This window comes from Oryctolagus cuniculus, chromosome 16 (assembly GCF_051225735.1).
Source record: "Oryctolagus cuniculus isolate XC-2025 breed Fujian yellow rabbit chromosome 16, ASM5122573v1, whole genome shotgun sequence".
Lineage (NCBI taxonomy): Eukaryota > Metazoa > Chordata > Mammalia > Lagomorpha > Leporidae > Oryctolagus > Oryctolagus cuniculus.
Genome location: NC_142882.1, coordinates 14,717,649 through 14,738,884, shown reverse-complemented (window position 1 = coordinate 14,738,884; position 21,236 = coordinate 14,717,649). Strand labels below are relative to the sequence as shown.

The 21,236-nt window shown below is 42.8% G+C and overlaps 2 long non-coding RNA genes across 3 annotated transcripts; one reads left to right on the top strand and one right to left on the bottom strand.

Annotated features, from left to right (window-relative positions):
* Positions 1-236: 236 nt before the first annotated feature.
* On the top strand, positions 237-8,711 carry LOC149121524 (uncharacterized). Its single transcript, XR_016223288.1, has 3 exons — positions 237-443; positions 5,467-5,602; positions 8,615-8,711. It is a non-coding gene; the product is annotated as an uncharacterized LOC149121524 (long non-coding RNA).
* LOC149121525 (uncharacterized) lies at positions 3,274-4,325 on the bottom strand. 2 transcript variants are annotated; one of them, XR_016223287.1, is made up of 3 exons: positions 4,083-4,325; positions 3,542-3,644; positions 3,274-3,345 (listed from the first exon to the last, which is right to left on the bottom strand). It is a non-coding gene; the product is annotated as an uncharacterized LOC149121525 (long non-coding RNA). The 2 variants fall into 2 exon arrangements; XR_016223286.1 differs by having other exon boundaries at positions 3,285-3,345; positions 3,542-3,603.
* Positions 8,712-21,236: the final 12,525 nt, after the last annotated feature.

The following is a 21,236-nucleotide window of genomic DNA, read 5'->3' as shown; positions in this document are numbered from 1 at the left end:
GAAAGTTAGAGTTAAAGAGAGAAGAGAAGGAGGAGGATGGAGGGAGGGAGAGAGAGAGACAGAGAGACACACACACACAGAGAAAGAGATACAGAGAGATAGATACAGAGAGAGATATAGAGATACAGAGAGAGAGGTCTTCAAATCATTGGTTTACTCCCGAAATGGCCACTACAGCTGGGGCTGGGCCAGGCTGAAGTCAGGAGCTAAGAGCTTCACCTGGGTTTCCCACATGGGTGAGGGGCCCAAGCACTGAGGCTGTCTTCTGCTGCCTTCCCAGGTGCATAAGCAGGGAACTGGGGAAGAAGGTGAGCAGCCGATGCTTGAATCAGTGCCCATATGCGATGCCGGCATCTCAGGCAGAGGCTTAAACTGCTACGCCCTAACACCAGCTCTAGAAGGAATATGCTGACCACTTGATCCACTAATCTCACTGCTTCCTGGTGAGTTGGACGAGATTTGCTCTTTTATCCAGAAAATATTTCATAGTAGTGATGTTCACATTTTGCTATACTATATCATTCATTCCCTGAAATAATTGCTTATGAATGTTTACACTGTTAAATTTGATTTTTGAAAAGAATATTACAAAGAATGTTACTCATAATTTGTATGAACTCCTCAGAGAAGTAGAGATAAATTCATCACCTTATGTGAGTTTCTGATTAGAACTCCACCTAATTGTCCAAACAGACCACCTGGGATGTCCTTAAAGGAAAGAGTGTTTGGGGTGAAAAAGATTTACTTTATTTATTTGAGAGAGAGCAAGATCCCAATTGCTGTTTCATCCCCAAATGCATGCAATCATGGGGTAGGGATAGGCCAGACCAAGTATTGGGAATTCAATCCCAGTAACCTCATAGGTGGCCAGGACCCACCTACTTGAGCTATCACCTGTTGCTTCCCAAGGTACAAGGACATGGAGTAGAGCCTGAACTTGAACTCAGTTACTCCAGTATTGGAGTGTGCATATGAAGCATGCTCCACAACTCCCAGCCCAGAAAAGACTGGAAAAGACTCATGGCATTGAGAAATACTGAGGGATATGAAGATCACCTTAAGTGAACTTATGTAGGAGTTGTGGACATGCTTTTGAGATTATGTTTCTGAGTGTGTATGCAAGAGTGTGGTAGGGAGGGTGTGAGCTTTCTCTCTCTCTCTCGCTCTCTCTCTCTCTCTTTCAAGATTTATGTCTTGGGGCTGGCACTGTGGGGTAGTGGGTTAAGCCTCCACCTGCAAGGTCGGCATCCCATATGGCAGCCGGTTCGAGTCCAGCTGCTCCTCTTAGGATCCAGCTCTTTGCTATGGTCTGGAAAAGTGGCTGAAGTTGGCCCGAGTAAGTCGGCCCCTGCACCCATGTGGGAGACCAGGAAGAAGCTGCTGGCTCTTGGTTTCAGATCAGTCCAGCTCCATCTGTTGTGGCCATTTGGAAAGTGAGCCAGTGGGTTGAAAATTCTCTCTGTCTGCCACACTCTCTGTATGCAACCTCTCAAATAAATACATAAATGTAATATTTGTATATTTCTTTGACATCAGAATTACAGAGAGAAATAGAGAGATGGAGAAAAAGAGATCTCTCATCTGCTGTTTCCCTCCCCAAATGGCTGAAATGGATAGGGATGGCCCAGGCTGAAGCCAAGAGACAGGAAATCCATCTAGGTCTCCTTCATGGGTGCAGTGGCCCAAGGATTTGGGCCATCCTTTGCTGTTTTCTGAGGCACATTAGCGGAGACCTGGATTAGAAGTGGAGCAGCCAGGACTCAATCCAGTGCCTATATTGAATGCCTGTGCTACAGCCATGGACTTAACCTCTTGCACCACAACTCTGGTTCTGAGCTTCTGACTCTTGGAAGTGGACATCACTGTCTTGAGAACGACCCTCCCTGTCTGTTCACTGTGGCCTTGAACAAAGGTGGCATCTTCCAGCCTACAATGTGCCTTTTGAAATGTGTGCTTGTGAAAGAAAATAAATACAACAAACACAGAACTCATTTTTGTATTTTGTTCAACCAAAAGAAGCCAAGTAGCATCATTACAAACATAGGATATCAAATTGTAAAGATTTGACTAAACTTCTTCTTCTGAATTCAAATCTAGGATGTATATCATGAACCCAGTGCATCTCCATATAAAATTTGAATACCTAAGTTTATTTATAGAATTCAGGAGAGTTACAAACACCATCTTCCACAGCACAGCTCTAGGGACACTGGCAAAATCCCCTTCCTCCAAGTACACCAAATACAGAGCTCCACTTCTCTCCCAAGCATCTCCAGCTGGTGACAGTCTGGTGAGAGCCCACGGCATTTCTGCACAGCCCCCCACACCCAGAGTGTCCCCCTCATTCAGCGGGGTGTGAGGTCAGGGAGGCGGCAATCTCGGAAGGGGCAGGTGTCCATGGTCTTGCTGTCAGCTTGTCTGCAGTTTGTGTGGGGCCTGAGGGCTCCCGGGGCATCAGTGTTGGAAGAGACATCTGTGCACCTTGCAGCCTGGCCTGGGGTGGGCCTTGATGGGAGGGGCTCTGGGCCCTGGGCTGGGAGAGGGAGAGGGAGGCAGAGGTCTGAGGGCAGAGCAGGCCAGGGGTTCCAGGCCATGGAGACTCAACTGGAACTCAGCTGGCAGAAGACGCCTCTCCAGTTGAGGCTTGGGCATGTGGGAGTAGCCCAGAGTGGTGGCAGCTCTGTAGCGAGGAGTGAGGAAGAGGGGGCTGGGACAGTGAGAGGAGCAGCTCCTGGCGCTGCATTGGCTGGGCATGCTGATGGTGGCTGGGGGCCTTGGAGAATACCAGCCACCCTGTCTGTGGCACATACGTATCGGCTGCTCCCTGGTGAGCATCTTCCAGGTGGGGTCAGCACTTTGAGTGGGATGCAGGAGGCCTGGGCAGGGAACCAGAGCCCTCTACTGCCTTAGGATGTGCTCAGGGAACACTACCACCACCACATGGCCCAGCATGAGCTGCAGGGCTCTCTGTAAGGGCCAGCACAAGGCTCTCAGCTCCCAGGTGGAATTGCAGCTCTGTTCCACTTCAAAGACTACCAGGATCATCTGGGTGCTGGCACTCTTCAGCCCTAGATGGGGCAGAAGCCAGGAGTTAGGGCTTGTCAGAAAGCAGCTGACAGGGTACAGGTGGCTGTGTCCCTACCTGAAACTCAGCCCCCAAATCCAGCTCTCCATGGACACCCAGAAATGTCACTTTCCTGAAACCCTCACAAGATCACCAAGGGACGTTCCCTGGGCCCTGGAGCACATCAGGCATGTGGACCCCAGGACATACCATCAGGGCTCCATGGAGTACTGCTTCATCATGACATGGACACGGCTGCCCTTCCTGTGCAGCTTCTGCACCTAGGGGAACACGGAGGGTGTTGAGGGGAGGCGGCTGTCCCGCAGGAGTCCCAGTGGAGGGGCATAGTTGCTCCCACCACGGAGGTGGCTGCAGCCCTGGGCATCCTAGAGAAAGTCCCTCCCCCGTTCCAGTCAGCCTTGGAAGGGGGTCTTTCCTAGTGGGGGCAGTCAGGTGAGAGCATAGAAAATGCCTTACCTGGCCTGGGACCCTGCTGCAGTCTCTGCCGTTTGGGGAGGTTGCCTTGTGTCCCGTGTGGCCTGCAGGAGAATGGGACTCAGTCAGCTGAGACCAGCGAGACCTGTTACACAAAGCCCCTAACTCATTGCAGCCCTGCAGCCCTGAGCCCATCCCAGTCCCCCAGATTCAACGCCCAATGCTGGGGCTGCCCGAATCCCTCTTCTCCCCTGAGGGTGGGGACTTCTGATCTGCCAAGGCCCATGTGGATAGTACAACATCAATTGGGGGCCATAACAACCACTCAGCTTAAAAAGGAGTCTGCTCTGCTGTTCTGCAATCTGGGTCCCACCTGCAGATCCTTTAGCACAGGCGGAACAAAAGAGCATCACTGGACCCAAGGGGCTGATGTTCCCACCCCTGAAACTGTGCTCACCTCAGCACACACCGACATGGGACAGGAACCTACGAGGCATCTCTCTCTCTCTCTCTCTCTCTCTCTCTCACACACACACACACACACACACTCAATCTGTCACCTAGACACTCTCCTCCAACATACCTGCTGTCTCCAACAGGGCCGCTGGTCCCTTCTGGGCAGGAGTCACTGGGGCTCCTTGGGCGCCAGCAGCCGCTCATGGTACAGATTCTCTGGTCTGTCTGTGCCAACCCCAGGCGATGTCTGCTTCCTGCAGATCTCCCGTTGGCTCCTGCTCTTTCTCTTCACCTGAGGCAGAGGGATCAGCCCCCCAGCTGGTACCCCAGGCAACTTGAGTGCTAGGGAGATGTTCCTGCGGCCTCACACGGGCAGAGTGAACTCGGACAGAGGGAGCTCCTGGGAACGCATCCAGGTGTGGGAGGCAGAGGTGGAGCCAGGGAGGAATGGTAGCCTTGGCTTCCTCCTCATATTTACAGCCTGATGAGCTTATGGGGGGAAGGGTTTGCTAGGCAGAACTCAATCAATCAGAATAATGATCGGCTGGCAGTCTATCAATGAAAGTCAATCCAATAGAACCTCCCCTGATTAAAATCCCATCCAGTAAGAACTGCCTATGGTATGCAATTTTGTTAAACACTTCTCTTGCTCCTTGATGTGATTGTTTTTCCCATAACCATTGTGCAATTTTACAGCATTTGATTTTTATAGAGTAGTTTATTTATTTGAAAGTCAGAGTTTACAGAGGGAGATGGAGAGGCAGAGAGAGAGAGAAAAAATTGTCCCATCCACTTGTTCACTCCCCAGTTGTTTACATAGCCTTAGCTGTGCGGATCCGAAGCCAGTAACCAAGAGCATCTTCTGGGTCTCCCACATGGGTACAAGGGCCCAAGGACTTGGGCCATCCTCTATTGTCTTCCCAGGCCATAGCAAAGTGCTGGGTCAAAAGTGGAGCAGCCAGGACTAAAACCAGTGACCCTATGGGATTCTGATACCGCAGGCAGTGGTTTTACCTGCTATGCCACAGCCACAGCCACAGGATTTGATTTTTGAAATCATTCTTTTTACCTATTTACTACTGGTTTCCTTCCTTCCTTATTTATTTAGAAAGGCAAAGTGGCAGTGGGATAGGGAGACCCAAAGAGCCATCTTGCATCCGCTGGTTCTTTCCACTCCTTTTCCATACTCATCAGGGAGCAGGATTGGAAGCACAGGAGCCAGGACTCCAACCTGTGCCTCTAAGGGATGTGGATGATTCCAGGCTGGCTTATTCCCCTGGGCCACAACAGCAGCACAGTTTCTCCTGAGCCTATTAAAACCAATGGCATATGCAAATTTCTGTGTATGGAAACTTTCTAGTTTTTTACATATAAATATGTTTTCCATATATATTTTTCCTTGCCCTGTGGCTTATCCACTGATGGGATTGTGACTGGGGGAATTAATTGCATTTTTCCCGGTAGCTGTGGATTTCTCACTGTTTTGCTTATCTATTGTCTTCCTCTATAAGGATGAGCCAGAGGGCAAAGATCCAGCATTTTCCAAGAATCCACAGGCTGTATGCATCCTACTCTGAGGGCAGCCAGGCAAAACTTGTGACCATGGGAGAACCTGCGTCATTCTCATCTCCAAACCAGCCCTCCCTGGTGAGTTGAGAATTATTGTGACCACCCAGTGTCCACTGGTGTACTTCTTTCTTTACATAAATTTCTCTCAGTAACTGACAGGATTTTTCTAAAGATTTAGTAATTTATTTGGAAGGCTGGGTTACAGACAAAGATTGGGAGAGAAAGAGAGGGGGAGAAGCCCTCCATGTGCTGGTTCACTCCAAACATGGCCACAACTGCAAACATGGGGCTTCACTCCCTGGTTTTGAGTGACAGTCAATGTCATCTACCCTTAATTATGTGAACTTTCTTGGGATCATAGACCAGATTGTTCTGAAATATTTCTTAATTTATTTCAAAGGAAGAGTTACATAGAACAACAGTAAGAGCTAGTGAGAGATGATCTTCCATCCTCCCCCTCTCTCCTTCTCTCTCTGGCACTCTGCTATCAAATAAAAACAAACCCTAAAACACACAGCTTTTTGTTTTCATCCCCTCAAACCGCCTGTGGTTCCAATGCACTTGGCCTCAAATCTTTTGGATGACAATGGTGCACAGTGCGAGGCAGCTTCCACCAGGAGAAGGGGAGGTGGAGGCACCTGGGATCCCTTCCATGGTTGGAAGTCTGTGTCTTCCACTCTGCTCAAGTTGTTTTCCAAGGGGAGACTGAGAAGAATGATTATTCCTGAGACCTTGAAAAGGAAGCAAGTAGTGCGTGTGTTGAAGGCCAAGCCAAGACCCGGAGCAGGCTCTGCATGGCCAGTCAGACTGACCAGCTGCATCTTCAAGAGTCTGATCACTCGAGTCACTGCCCACCCGGGCAATGTGGTTCAGCACTGGCTGGCAGAGGGGTACCTGGAGAAACCCCAGCAGGTCTGTGCAATCAGGCAACTGCAGGGGCTCTGTGCCAGCAGCAGCGAGGGAGAGCCTTTACCCACTTTGGAATTTGCAAACTCCTGGAAGATGACAGCACCAGCAATCCCAAGCAGATCCCCAGGTCCTGCTGGTGCTGGTTGTCTGCAGCCCAGGCCCAAGCCTACCCCTGAGCCAGCCTCCAAGATGGTAGTGGTGATTCCACCAGCAGATCTGAGTGTCTCCTGGCCTCTCCAGCTGGCAGGTAACTCCTGAGGACATCAAAAGGCAGACAAGGAAAGTGAAGGAGCTGAGGAGGAGACTGGCTGAGGCCCTGCAGGCAGACAAGATCATCAGAGAGGAAGAGAAGGTGGGGAGGGGAGACTGAACATGGGGAAGCTGGAGAGAAGGGGCAGCCACGTGGTACAGGCTCTGTGGGGGTGGGGGAGCCCCCAAGAAAGAGCTTTCCATGTTGGTCTTTGTGTGTAATGTCAGTCCGGCCCCCTTCATGGATCCAATAATCCCCTACTGTACTTTATTAAACTCTGATAGAAAGGAAGTGTGGATTGTGCCTCTTTTTGTGGGGACATGATAAGTTTCCCTTGAGAAAGTGTTTCAGTTTCTCTTTACAGTTTTTTTTTTCATTTTTACATCACCATCTTCATCGGTAATCTATTGAGGGATTATTGCCTTACTCATTTTTCTTCTTCCATTACTTAACATTAAAGGAAATGATGGCCCCTGCTCCAAAGACATTCTCTTCCTCTGATGTCCATGTGAATGATTTTCACTTTTAAAATTTTTTATTCATTTTTTGAGAGGTGGAGTTACAGAGAGTGAGAGGGAGATACAGAGAGAAAGGTCTTGTATCCACTGGTTCTTTCCCCAAATGGTCGCAGTGGCTGGAGCTATGCCAATCTGAATCAAGAGCCAGTAGCTTCTTCTGGGTCTCCCACATTGGTGTAGCGGCCCAAGTGCTTGAGCCATCTTTTACTACTTTCCCAGGCCTTCTCAGATAGCTGGATTGGAAGAGGAGCAACTGGGACACCAACCAGTGCCCATATTGGATGCTGGTGCACTACAGGTAGAGAATTAACCTACTGTGCCACAGGGTCAGCCTCTGAAGTATTTTCAGGTAAACAAATCAGTGGCATTTGGTACATTTGAAATTTTGGACAAGTTTCACCTCTGTTATTTTGATTGATACCATTGTTTACAATTCTTCTATATCAAGCTACTGAAGAACAAAATCTTTTTTAAGGAATATGTAGTTGGCTAATTCCAACATCAGGGTCATGAGCTTCAAAATGTCACAGTTTTGAACATTCCATTTAAAAATTTCATCACAGGACCAGCTTGGTGGCCAAGCAGGTAAAGCTGCTACCTCAGACACTGGTTTCCCATATGGGAGTCAGTTCGAGTCCCAGCTGCTTCATTTCCAACCCAGCTCCCTGCTGATAAACCTGGGAAGAAAAGTGATAGCTGACTCAAGTGCTTGGGCCACTGCCACCCACATAGGGGACCCAGAAGGAACTCCTGACTCCTTGAATCAGTCTGACCTAGCTGCTTATTGTAGAGGCCATTAGGGGAGTGAACCCATGGATACAAAATCTCTTTCTCTCTCAGTCTCTCTCTCTATATATATATGTCTTGAGCTCTGACTTTCAAATCAATAAATAAATCCTTTTTAAAAAGTTATCATGTTTGGTCACACCTTGTTTCCTGAAATGTCAGAAGACAGAAACATTCACACACAAGAGACCAAATTTTTAAGCATGAGGGGAAAATGGCTTTTTCAAGCTTTCCTGATGTATAGTAATACAAATTTAGTACGTTTTATGTATGTATGTTGACAACTTTGGACATCACATACATCATAGTATCAGCATCACCATCAAAGAAGTAGACATTCATGGGCACCAAATCCCCTTAGGTTGGGTGGTAAAAAAAAAATCTTAAGTATGAAAATAATCATGTGGATAGGATTAAGTGTTAAAGTGCTCATAGAAATAGGATTAAGTGTCTGGTAATGATAATAATAATCATAATAATAGATTTAAAAGGAGAGACTGTTCCAACATGGGAAGCAGTCCACACAGCAGACTCATAGAATGATAATCACTTTAAGTAGCACTCTTAACTCAGAAACAACCCTCAAGGCATTCTGTTCTGGCTACAATGCCCACATGTACATTTCAGGCATGGAAAATGAAGACACTACTGCAAAAATGTGTCCTACATGAAGGACATCGGTGGGTGGAACCCCAGTGGAAAGAAGGTGTCTTCAAGAAATGAGGTACTATTCTCTGAAGGGAGGAGAGAACTTCTACTTTGTTTATTGTCTTGTCTAAATCCTGACAATGTTTGTGGATTCAAAAGTCTTCCGTAAGGGCCGACTCTGTGGTGTAGTACGTAAAGCCACTGCCTGCAGTGTTGGCCTCCCATATGGGTGCAATTTCAAGTCCCTGCTTCTCCATTTCCTATACAGCTCTCTGCATGACCTGGGAAAGCAGTGGGAGTTGGCCCAAGTCTTTGAGCCCCTGCACTTGCATTTGAGACCTGGAAGAAGATCCTGACTCCTGGCTTTGGATGGGCACATCTCTGGCCATTGCAGCCATCTGGGGTGTGAACCAGTGGATGGAAGACCTATTTCTCTCTGCCTCTCCTCTTTGTAACTCTGCCTTTCAAATAAAATAAATAAAAAAACATTTTAAAAAAGTTCCATAGCTTAGGCAGCTCTTGTCAGGAGCCTCAGTTAATGACTGGCGTCATACACAAGAGTGTTAATTGTTGAATTAACCACAAGAGTCACTGTGCACTAACTTCTCATGCAGGGCATCTGTACTCAATGAGTTGTCCTCAATGAGATTTAACTGCGAAACCTGTTCTCAAAGTTTTATTTCATTTTAGTGAATTAAGTAGAAGATTTGAACATCCCTTGTCTCGACTGTTGAGGAACAGTTTTTTTTTTTTTCATGCAAATTGTTGAACTCTTTACTTACTACAGAGTTGGTCTTCTGTGTTAAAGTTAATTGGAAGTGAATATTAGTGGAGAATGGGACTGGGAGTGGGAAAAGGAGGAGGGAGTCTGGGCGTGTGGGTGGGAGAGCAGGTATGGTGAGAAGAATCACTATATTCCTAAAGTTGTACTTATGAAATTCATGAAGTTTGTATTCCTGAAATAAATGGCTTCTTTAAAAACAATAAAGTAGGAATTTGCATCCACATGCCTTTCTGAAGTATGAGAATTCACATCAAAAAATACCCAAGGACATTCCAGAAACCCGCTCAAAAATATTACAGAATCCTGATGATTGAATCAACAGCTCCCCCATCATTTCCATGGGTGAGGAAAATTTCTCCCACTTGAGTCCAGGAGGCCATGACCACTCAAGCAAAACTGAGCCTCTCCCAACAGAGAACTTGAGATTTGGAAATAAAAATGGGATTGCTTAGGACACTTGGTCTGGGATAGAAGCAAAAGATGGCCCATTTATTATATGTAGAATATATTTACAACTGACTCAACACCAAAAAGGAAACCTCCTGAAGTGAAATGGACACTATGAGAAATGGTGACTTGATCAGCATAGCTCTGACTGCTAATGGACAACTTAATACATTATCCCTCATAGTATTTTTTTTTGTCTGTTCTACTTAATATGACTGGTTTAATTCTGTAATTATCACACAGTTATTCTTAAGTGTTGAAAATTAACTGAAATGTGATCCCTGTTAAACATAAGAGTGGGAATTAGAGAGGGAAGAGATGTATAATTTGGGACATGCTCGGGCTGACTTGCCCCAATTGGTAGAGTTGGAAACATACCAGGGGATTCCAATTCAATCCCATCAAGGTGGCATGTGCCAATGCCATCTCACTACTCCAAGTGATCAATTTCAGTTCACAATTGATCATAATGAAAGGACTAAGAGTCAAAGGGAGCACATAAACAAGTCTAGTATCTGCTAACACCAACCGATAGAATAAATAAAGGGGAGAGTGATCCAACATGGGACGTGAGATACTCAGCAGACTCATAGAATGGCGGATGTCCTAAATAGCACTCTGGCCTCAGAATCAGCCCTAAAGGCACTCGGATCTGGCTGAAAAGCCCATGACAGTATTTCAGGCATGGAAAGCCAAGACACTCTGGCAAAAAGACCTCTGTGAGTGAGATCCCAGTGGAAAGAACAGGTCTTCAAAGAGGGAGGTGCCTTTCTCTGAAGGGAGGAGAGAACCTCCACTTTGACTATGACCGTGTCTAAACAAGATAAGAGTCGGAGAACTCAAGGGGCTTCCATAGCCTTGGAAACTCATAACTGGTGCATAGGGAGATTACTGATGCCATAAACAGGAGTGTCAATTGGTAAAGTCAACAACAGGAGTCACTGTGCACTTACTCCTCATGTAGGATCTCGGTCCTTAACGTGCTGTACACTGAGGCTTAATGCTATAACGAGTACTCAAACAGTATATTTCACTTTGTGTTTCTATGGGGGTGCAAACAACTGAAATCTTTACTTAATGTACACTAAACTGATATTCTGTAAAAAAAAAAAAAAAAAAAAAAAAAAAAAAGAAAAGAAATTTTCAATTCCCAACTTGACTCTCACTGGGATTAAACATGACAATAGGTCTGATCTGATTTCATCATCGTTTTAAAAAAATCATCTATTATTTTTCACTTTATGTTTCTGTGTGGGAGCAAACTGTTGAAATACTTACTTAAGGTATACTAAGCTGATCTTCTGTATATTAAGATAATCGAAAATGAATCTTGATGTGAATGGAAGGGGAGAGGGAGTGGGAAAGGGGAGGGTTGTTGGTGGGAGGGACGGTATGGGGGGGGAAGCCATTGTAACCCATGAGTCGTACTTTGGAAATTTATATTCATTAAATAAAAGATAAAAAAAAGAATATATTTAGTAACTCAAGGGATATATAGGTTAAATTAGTCGAAGAGATTAAAGTCTAGGAAAAAGACAAATAGCTATATATAAAAAAAATAGCCAAGAGTTTATTTCACATCTAATTATTTTTTTCTTGTAGTTACATTACTTGAAATAGTCTGTGCTTTTATTTACAGTCCATCATTTGGAGTAATTTACAATGAATTTGTCTAAGGGTCCCAAAGATGTATACCTAATATACCCTATATTAGGCATCATAATCCCTGAAGATAAGGATTAGCTCACACTATGAATAGTTGTAATATCATGCGGAGATTTGGAAGTTTTGTTTTTGGTCATGCAGTAATCCTTATGATATCAAAAGAAAATGACATCCTCCTATATTAGAGATGTAACATAACATAAGTAGTATGTATACATAGGTTTAAATTTATAGAATGTACACATTTTTTTAAGTTTGGGCCTACAAGATAACACAAGGTGTCTTTAAACAGAAATTGTGCATTCTGAAAAATCTATGGATCGATTTGTATTTGCTGAACCAAAATTGAGCTTGAATTATTGAATGTAAATAGAATTTTAAAATAAACCTACCACTCTATGTGTGACCTACCCAAAAATCATAGTGACTTATCCATCCATGATTTGCTTATGTTACTGAAAAAATAGGTTTAGCTTCCATAAAGATGCAACGAAATCTTTAGGATGTTTGCAAATAGCCCATACCCTAGCCAACTTTGAACTACATCATACACCTATCTTGATTGTGTTAAGTCAATTCCCAACTTGTTGGAAGGGTTCATGGACAAACATTTCTCACCATCTGAACCTATTACATGGTGGCCACCAAAAAACAAACAAACAATAACTAATTTCTACCAAAAAGAAACATTGAGGATAGGGAGGTCAAGGAAAAATAATAAGGACAGATGAGTACACATGCACTTCCTGCCTCTCATTTGAGTGCTCTCACTCTCTTTCCAAATATCCCTGTCCTACAGCTTCAGCATCTTCTAAGGAAAAGCCCATTTACAAACAGTGCTGGGCTCTGGCCTCAGAATCAGCCCTAAAGGCATTCGGATTCGGCTGAAAAGCCCATGAGAGTATTTCAGGCATGGAAAGCCCAAACACTCTGGCAAAAAAAAGGACCTAAATGAAAGATCTCTGTGAGTGAGATCCCAGTGGAACGAACAGGTCTCCAAAGAAGGAGGTACCTTTCTCTGAAGAGAGGAGAGAACTTCCACTTTGACTATGACCTTGTCTAAATAAGATAAGAGTCGATGAACTCAAAAGGCTTCCATAGCCTTGGAAACTCATGACTGGAGCATTAGAGACATCACTGATGCCATAAACAGGAGTGTCAATTTGTAAAGTCAACAACAGGAGTCACTGTGCACTTACTCCTCATGTAGGATCTCTGTCCTTAATGTGCTGTATATTGAGATTTAGTGCTATAACGAGTACTCAAACAGTATTTTTCACTTTGTGTTTCTATGTGGGTGCAAACTGTTGAAATCTTTACTTAATGTATACTAAACTGATCTTCTGTATATAAAGAAAATTGAAAATGAATCTAGATAAGAATGGAAGGGGAGAGACAGTGGGAAAGGGGAGGGTTGTGGGTAGGAGGGAAGTCATTGGTGGGGGGAGCCAATGTAATCCATAAGCTGTACTTTGGAAATCTATATTCATTAAATAAAGGTTAAAAAAAACAGTGCTGGGGAAGGAGATTCCTCTTATGATCAAGGCACCGTATTGCACACCACAATGTCCATAGTGTGTGGATTTTCCTCTAGGTCTTGAGTTGTTGGATAAAATTGGAGAGTTTCCCTGCCAAGCGTGCACATTACCAAGGCTTGGTTATCAATGCAAAGATGATAAAATGGCCTACTGAATTCAAGGAGGTATGGTTCCATGAGAAGAATTTGAAACAGAAGGAGGTGAGAAGAGATGATGTGTGAAATTTTAAATATGCGTTCAATTCTCATTTCACATGCATGCATAAAATATTATGTTCCTCACACAAGTCATCATCCAGTGTCTATCAAATGTGCAGGTTTCTATCAGCAGTTAGAGAATGGTAGTAACAAAGCTAATACAAGGAGGAAAGAAGCAAATTTAGTAGAAAGAAGCAAACTAATTCACAGAGATTCTACATATATTCCAACTGAAATAAATGAGTTTCCAGGCTGCTTGCCTCAAGCCTGCTTTCACCCGACTCCCAGGGTCTGTGTGGTGACTCCTCACCTCTTGCCCCCACCACGCTCCTCCTCTCAGAAATCAACTGCAACAGTGGATCATGGCTGCTAAGTGGGATATTGTTGTGCATGAGACACAACACATATTGACTTCTTTCCATGGAGGCTTCTCATTTTCACACCAAAAGAGAGAAATCCCTGGCCTCAAACATGTTGTCAAGACAGTGGACCCTTCCCACTACCCAGAAGATTTCTTCCTCAGTCAACTATGGCTTCATGCTTTTCACTGCTTACCTCCTGGGTCACTTTGTGGAACAACTGGAGTCTGCCCACCAATTGCTTCTTTTGATTTTTTCCCAGGATGCATTGACATGCTGATCATATCTGACTCCAGCTATTTCATCTACAATGCTGTGTATGCAGTGGCCCATGCCCTCCATAAGATGCTTTCAGAGCAAATAGAAAAGGGATCTCCAGGAGATGCAGCTCACCCTAGGATTCTTCCATGGCAGGTAAACATCTCCCAGAACAGGACACTCACTGAACACCTGTTAGCATCCTCAGGTATTTTTATTGCAGTAACACGTGACCATGTTTTCATGCTGAGACTGGCATGATCAGGTATGATGGAAAGTGGGCTCTTTCATTCTTCACTGGGCATATATACATCTATAATAGTTATCTGAGTGTGGAGGATTTGTTATCTGCTATTGAACATTTTAAAAAACAATTTATGCTATGGAACATGTTGAAAGTATTTAAAAACAGTATACATACTAAGAGATTCACATAAGTCTACAGATAAATGAGTTTTCATCATTGCATCACACTCAAAATCAACACCCAAATTCAGAACATAGTATTACTAGTATCCCAAAGATGCTCTGTATCCCCAACTCAATTTCTTTAAAAGCTTTAAAGAACCAGAGCAGTTCTAGGAGATCCTAAATTATTATTCTCAGGCATTTCTTCATATTATAACTTTGTAAACAAAATCCAAAGTGAAGCACCCTTTCAACATTGTGAAGTAAGCAAATTATAAACCATTGTTGGTTAGTCATTTATATAGTAATTATTATGACCCTGTCCCACATGACAATAATTGGGTTTGAAATTTGGCTGATTCCTGACCCCAGATTCTCAAGAAAAGAAATGCACCGAATGAGTGGTAATGACTCAGAGCTATTGGGTCCCTGTCAGTTACTTTTTTCTTACCTCCTGGCTCTTGCCTCAATCCAGGCTCAGCCACTATGTGCACTGAGAGGTGAAGCAGCAAAAGGTTGGTCTCTCAACTATCTCTCTTTCCATGCTTCTCTCTCTTCCTCTCAAAAACCACAAAGCAGTCTAGAAATGTTTTCATATAAAGTAAAAGAAATCGCTGTTTAAGCTGAAACACAGCAGACCATCAACTTATAAATGACAATGTCATTTTATATAATAGGCCTATGGAGAGGGATAAAGCAATAAAAGGACACAGAGGTCTGACCTGCTGTGATCACAGCGACACAAAGGCAAGGTCTCAGCACTGTGACTGACTTAGAAATTTCTCCCTTTGGCTTCTAGCTGGGTCCTTATCTGGATCACCAGACTCTCATGGGCATTCTGTAGGCTGAAAAAAACAGCAATCCTGGGATTGGCTGTGCCCTACACAGAGACCAGTTCTCCCTGACGAGGGCTGACCCTGAAGATAGCATCTACTCCACGTTCTCCCCATTTCAGTTGAGACTCTGGTCTCTGACTTTATGCTGGGGAGATCTTGACATGTCATCATGTCTGCTTTTTCTCTGCTTGAAACTCCACCCCCTGCACACTTCCCTTGATATGTTGGTCAGCAGCTACCAAACTTATCTGAGGATAAATGTCTACACCGAAAGTCTACAGATAGAGACACAACCAGACTCTTATGTTCAAGCCAGAAAACACAGTGTCAGCATCTTGGGAAGTTCAAGGTTGTGTGTATGTGTTAAATATCATTGTGACTGCATGTGACTGCATGTTTGTGCCTGTGTGTTTTGTCCCTATTGGCAATTCTGAAAAATGTGTGGCAGAAAGGCAGATGAATGAAAGCAGAGGTCCTCACCCTTGTTCTGCCTTCCATGGAATTTTCCGTTTGCTCCCCAGCCTTTCAGAGGCAGAGGATAGGCATCAAGATTTTTGTGCCCACCCTATAAGCACATCCCCTGATCCAACTTTGGGGGTCTTGGCAAAGATAAGACTGTTGGGACCCAGGACCACTACTGCCAATGTCCAGATCTGTCTGGAGAGGAGCCTAGCTATTGTGATGCATGCACTACTTCATTCAATGTTGCTGCCTTGCTTATCACTGTTCCATCTTATGTCTGACATTTCTTATCAGAAGACAAGAACCTCTAATTCACTTTGTCACCCTTTGGGATGAGCTTCTTTCAGTGCCCAATATTTTCATATCTTACCCACGTTGTACCTTCTATCAGTGAGAAGTATACTTTTCTCAGAACATTTACATGGTTAAGGTACTCAATATTCAGCTGATTGTCAGAGCTATAAGTAAACCAGGGGTGAACAAATATACCCTTCATAGTGTAAAAGTTTATCACTAAGGAAAAATGATTTTAAAAATTTAATTCAACATTCTTATCATTAAAATACATAAAATTACTCAATGGATCCACAGCACAATTTTTGCACCAGATCTATTTAGTGTCCCACAAGTGAGTCCTCCTGGGATCAGAAATCCAATTTTGGTTCAGGTGTTTATGGGAAAGCAACACTTGTTTAGACCACAGGAGAAAATTTTAAATTCATGTGTAAAGATAATACATACAACACGGTGTGTCAAAATAGAAAAGTACCTTTACACTAAAAATGAAACACTGCCATCTTGAAACTATGAATATATTATAAGAAGGAACAAAATAGAAATGGCACTTTATTAATTCAACATTGCAAACTAAAAATCAGTGTATATGAACTGAAGAAATGATTGGATAAATATATTTCTTCCCTTATAACTACAATGTGACAATTTTCTTGACATTCAAATTATGGATGAAATGTAGGAAATAAGATAAAGACCAGAATTCCAAGGAAAGTGGGGCAAAGAAAATCATAGTGAAAAAATAGAACAACTGTTTTATTATTCACAATAACATAAATCCATCTTAAATTACAAGAACTCATATTTTCAGGCAGGAAATGTGGGAAAATACAGATTGCTAAATTGTAAAATGCGAAAAGACAAGATAAATTCAATACACAGGAAATTAATAAATGAAGACAAAGTGAACCTTCTGAAATCTCTAATATAAGAAGTCCTGAATTGGATGCCTTTGTTTCAAGGAAAATCTAACTTAATAAACCTGCTTTGACAAGAGTTTATATATAAAAGTAGAAACTTATCAAAAAGTCTGGGGAAATCACACTGGTGAATATGGTCACAGATGATAATATTCTCACATATTTGAACAAGTGGCAAACAAAGTTCTATTCAAACTATTCCAGAACCTACAGAAAACATAGATGCAGATTGGTTTCTCTTCTTAAGCAGAAATGAGCTCCCACATTGGAATTTACCAAAGCTTTCCCAAAGACATGAAGATGAGGTTGTGCATGGACACAGTTTGCTTCCAAGAATGTAAAAAAAGGACATTCCACAATCCTCCAGCGACCCTGGAGCATCACTGAGTGGCACCCTGAATCCAGCCTTGGCTTCCTTTGGGTTTAGCTGTGAAACTACACTGAAAAACAGGATCTCACCCTTCTCTCTAAATCTGCTGCTTCATTTAGGTGGTCAGGGAAGAACCACCCATATATGTTGGCCTCTTACTTTGCCATCCAGGTGATCAATAAGGACCCACAATAACTCCTCAACCTATCCATGGAATTCCAAATCTGCAATGCCTTTGTCATGGACCAATTGACCCTTAGGAATGTTTTGCATTTTCTCTTCAAAAAGCATTTACTCCCTCTAACTATAATTGCCATACACAATACAAAGCACTTGTTATTGCTGGAACCATGTCTGCATTTTCTGCATAGATGGTACTTGTTGGACCTCTAAAACCCCACAGGTAAATGGAATCCTAATTCTGGAGAGCAATGTGTGAGTCTCCACCAATACCATTCTCTCACATCTGATGAAAGGCAAATGTGGAAGCCAAGTATGGGTATCCTACCATGGTGTACAATGTGTCCCAGGGAGTCGGCTGGATTCTGAGAATATTAAAAAGTGGAAGAACTAATGAAGGTGTGAAGCAGTGCAACCTGAGGGAGCCCACTCTGATTGCTGTCTGAGGATAATATATCCATTTGCCATCTTCTGTGAATATTGACTTTTGACTAATCACAGCTCTTTGACACATAAGATATTTATAGCATGCAGAAATATTCTGTCCTAAGACAAGGCTCTCTTAGAAGGCATCCAGGGACCAAAGGTGGTTAGATGTGTAGATGTGAATACCTGGACATCTGGTTTCCACTTCAGATGAAGCTGAGGGCCATGCTAGTCCTGAAGATTCCCCAAGGAATGTTTAAGGCTCAGTTACAATTACACTGGAATTCACACACTCACCTGCCCAAGCCCAAGCCTGCCACAATCTCTTCCACAAAAGCAGATTTTGTCAAAGCACACCCAGAAAACATTCTCACAACCTCTGACTGTTCTGTTTGAGAGGCAGAGAAACAGGGACAGAAAGAGAGAGAGCTCCTATTTGCTGTTTTCTCACTAAAAGCACACCTCAATAGCAGAAGCCCACCTGGTCCTGGGAAGAAACCAAGAGCCAGAAACTCAATAGAAGTCTCCAATCTAGGTGTTAGAAATCCAATTACATGAGCCATTTCTGATGCTTCCCATGGTCTGCATTAGCATCTCAGATATTCTCAATGAAGGGACGATTTCAAACAAGCAACAGCCAGGACATATCACTGCAAAACACAGAACACAGTAGCTTTGGAAGATTCTGGGCTGGATTGATTGCATTTCTAAGGTAACTCAGGTTATACTGTGGTGACACATGAACCCCAAAGTTGTAAGAGATCAATGCAGTAAAGATTGTCATTAGTCTCAGTGTGAACACATAACAGTGGTTGCTGAGAGAGGGGGTTGTGCTCCCCCAGTGGCATGGGGAGAAGATGAGGGAAATCCACTGTCTACTTTCTTCCTGATGCTACATCCAAAGTTCATGCCTTCTCAGTTGGAAATGCAAAGCATCCACAGCCTGTAGTGGTGCATTTTTTTCTTTCATAGTGTGAATGGGGAATCACTGTCCTTAAAGTACTGGGCATGTAAAATGTGATCTTATCTGTGCTCAGAATGACATAGATCAGTGTAGGGACAGCCTCATCCACAAAAATGCCCCACGTTTCTGCCATGATCCACACCTTTCCCATGTGAAGAAGCATTTTTTTTTTGCAATGTAAACAATGACTAGATTCTTCATATCACCATGTAGTAGGTGCACATTTGTAGATGACATGCTCATGCTCACCTTGAAAGCAATATTACTACAATTCTGGGTGCCTTTTTTACCCTGGCTTATAGATGGATTTGTATGAAATTTATCGCTTTATAGAATGGACCATCAAAGAAGGAGGTATTTTTCTCTGAAGGGAGTAGAGAACTTCCATTTTGATTATGGCCTTGTCTAAATAAAGTAGGAGTTTGTGAACTCAAGAGGCTTCCATAGCCTTGGAAGCTCATGACAAGAGCCTTGGGTGATTACTGACCTTGGGTGATTACTGTCATAAAAAAGAGTGTCAATTGTTAAATCTCCATATTTTGGAATACTCTTCTATTTCTTTCTTTAAGATTTTGTAATTCTCATCATAGAGATCATTGACATCCTTGGTTAAATTTATTCCAAGGTATTTGATGGTTATTGTAGCTATTGTGAATGGGATTGATCTTAGCAGTTCTTTCTCAGCCATGGCATTGCTTATGTATACAAAGGCTGTTGATTTTTCTGCATTGATTTTATATCCTGCTACTTTGCCAAACTCTTCTATGAGTTACAATAGTCTCTTAGTAGAGTTCTTTGGATCCCCTAAATAAAGAATCATATCATCTGCAAAGAGGGATAATTTGACTTCTTCCTTCCCAATTTGTATCCCTTTCATTTTTTTTCTTGCCTAATAGCTCTAGCTAGAACTTCCAGAACTATATTGAATAGCAGTGGTGAGAGTGGGCATCCCTATCTGGTACCAGATCTTAGTGGAAATGCTTTCAAATTCCTTCCATACCCAATTTGCTTAGAGTTTTCATCATGAAAGGGTGTTGTATTTTATCAAATGCTTTCTTGGCGTCTATTTAGATAATCATATGGTTTTTCTTCTGCAGTCTGTTAATGTGGTGTATCACATTGATTGTTTTGCGCACATTAAACCATCCCTGCATACCAGGGATAAATCCCACTTGGTCTGGGTGGATGATTTTTCTGATGTGTTGTTGTATTCTATTGGCCAGTATTTTATTGAGGATTTTTGCTTCTATGTTCATCAGGGATATTGGTCTGTAATTCTCTTTCAATGCTGCATATTTTTCTGGCTTAGGGATTAAGGTGATGCTGGCTTCATAGAAAGAATTTGGGAGGATTCCCTCTTTTTGATTGTTCTGAATAGTTTGAAAAGAATTGGAGTTAGTTCTTCTTTAAATGTCTGTTAGAATTCAGCAGTGAATCCATCTGGTCCTGGGCTTTTCTTTGTTGGGAGGGCCTTTATTACTGTATCAATTTCTGTCTCAGTTATGGTTCTATTTAGGTTTTCTATGTCTTCCTGGTTCATTTTAGGTAGGTTGCATGTGTCCAGGAATCTATCCATTTCTGATAGGTTTCCCTGTTTGTTGGCATACAGGTCTTTATAGAAAATTCTGATGATTCTCTTTATTTCTGTGGTGTGAGTTGTTACATTTCCTTTATCTCTGATTTTATTTATTTGGGTCTTTTATCTTCTTTTTTTAGTTAGTTGGGCCAATGGGGTGTCAATTTTGTTCATTTTTTCAAAAAACCAGCTCCTCCTTTGACTGATTTTTTGTAATGTTTTTCTTGATTCAATCCTGTTGATTTGTTCTCTGATTTTAATTATTTCTCTTCTCCTACTAGATTTGGGTCTGGTTTGCTGCAGATTTTCTAGATCCTTGAGATACAGTGAAAGTCATCTATTTGGTGCCTTTCCAATTTCTTGATGTAGGCACCTATTGATATAAACATTTCTCTTAACACTGCTTTTGCTGTATCCTATAAGTTTTGGTACTTTGTGCTGTTATCCTCATTTACTTCCAGATAATTTTTGATTTCTCTTTTAATATCTTCTATGACCCATTGTTTATTCAGGAGCATGTTGTTCAATCTCCATGTGTTTGCATATGCTCTAGGGATTCCTGAGTTGCTAATTTCCAACGTCATTCCTTTATAGTGTGAGAAGCTGCATGGTATGATTCTAATTCTTTTGAATTTGCTGAGACTTGCTTTATGGCCTAGTATGTGGTCAATCCTAGAGAAGGTTCCACGTACTGCTGAGAAGAATGTAAATGCTTTCTGTCTAGGATGAAAAGTTCTGTAGATATCTGTTAGATCCATTTGGGCAATAGTGTCGATTAAATGTGCTGTTTCCTTGTTGATCTTCTGTCCTGTTGATCTATTTCTGAGAGTGGAGTACTGAAATCCCCCAGTACTATTGTATTGGGGTCTAAGTCTCCCTTTAAGTCCCTTAACAAATCTTTTAAATAAACCGGTGCC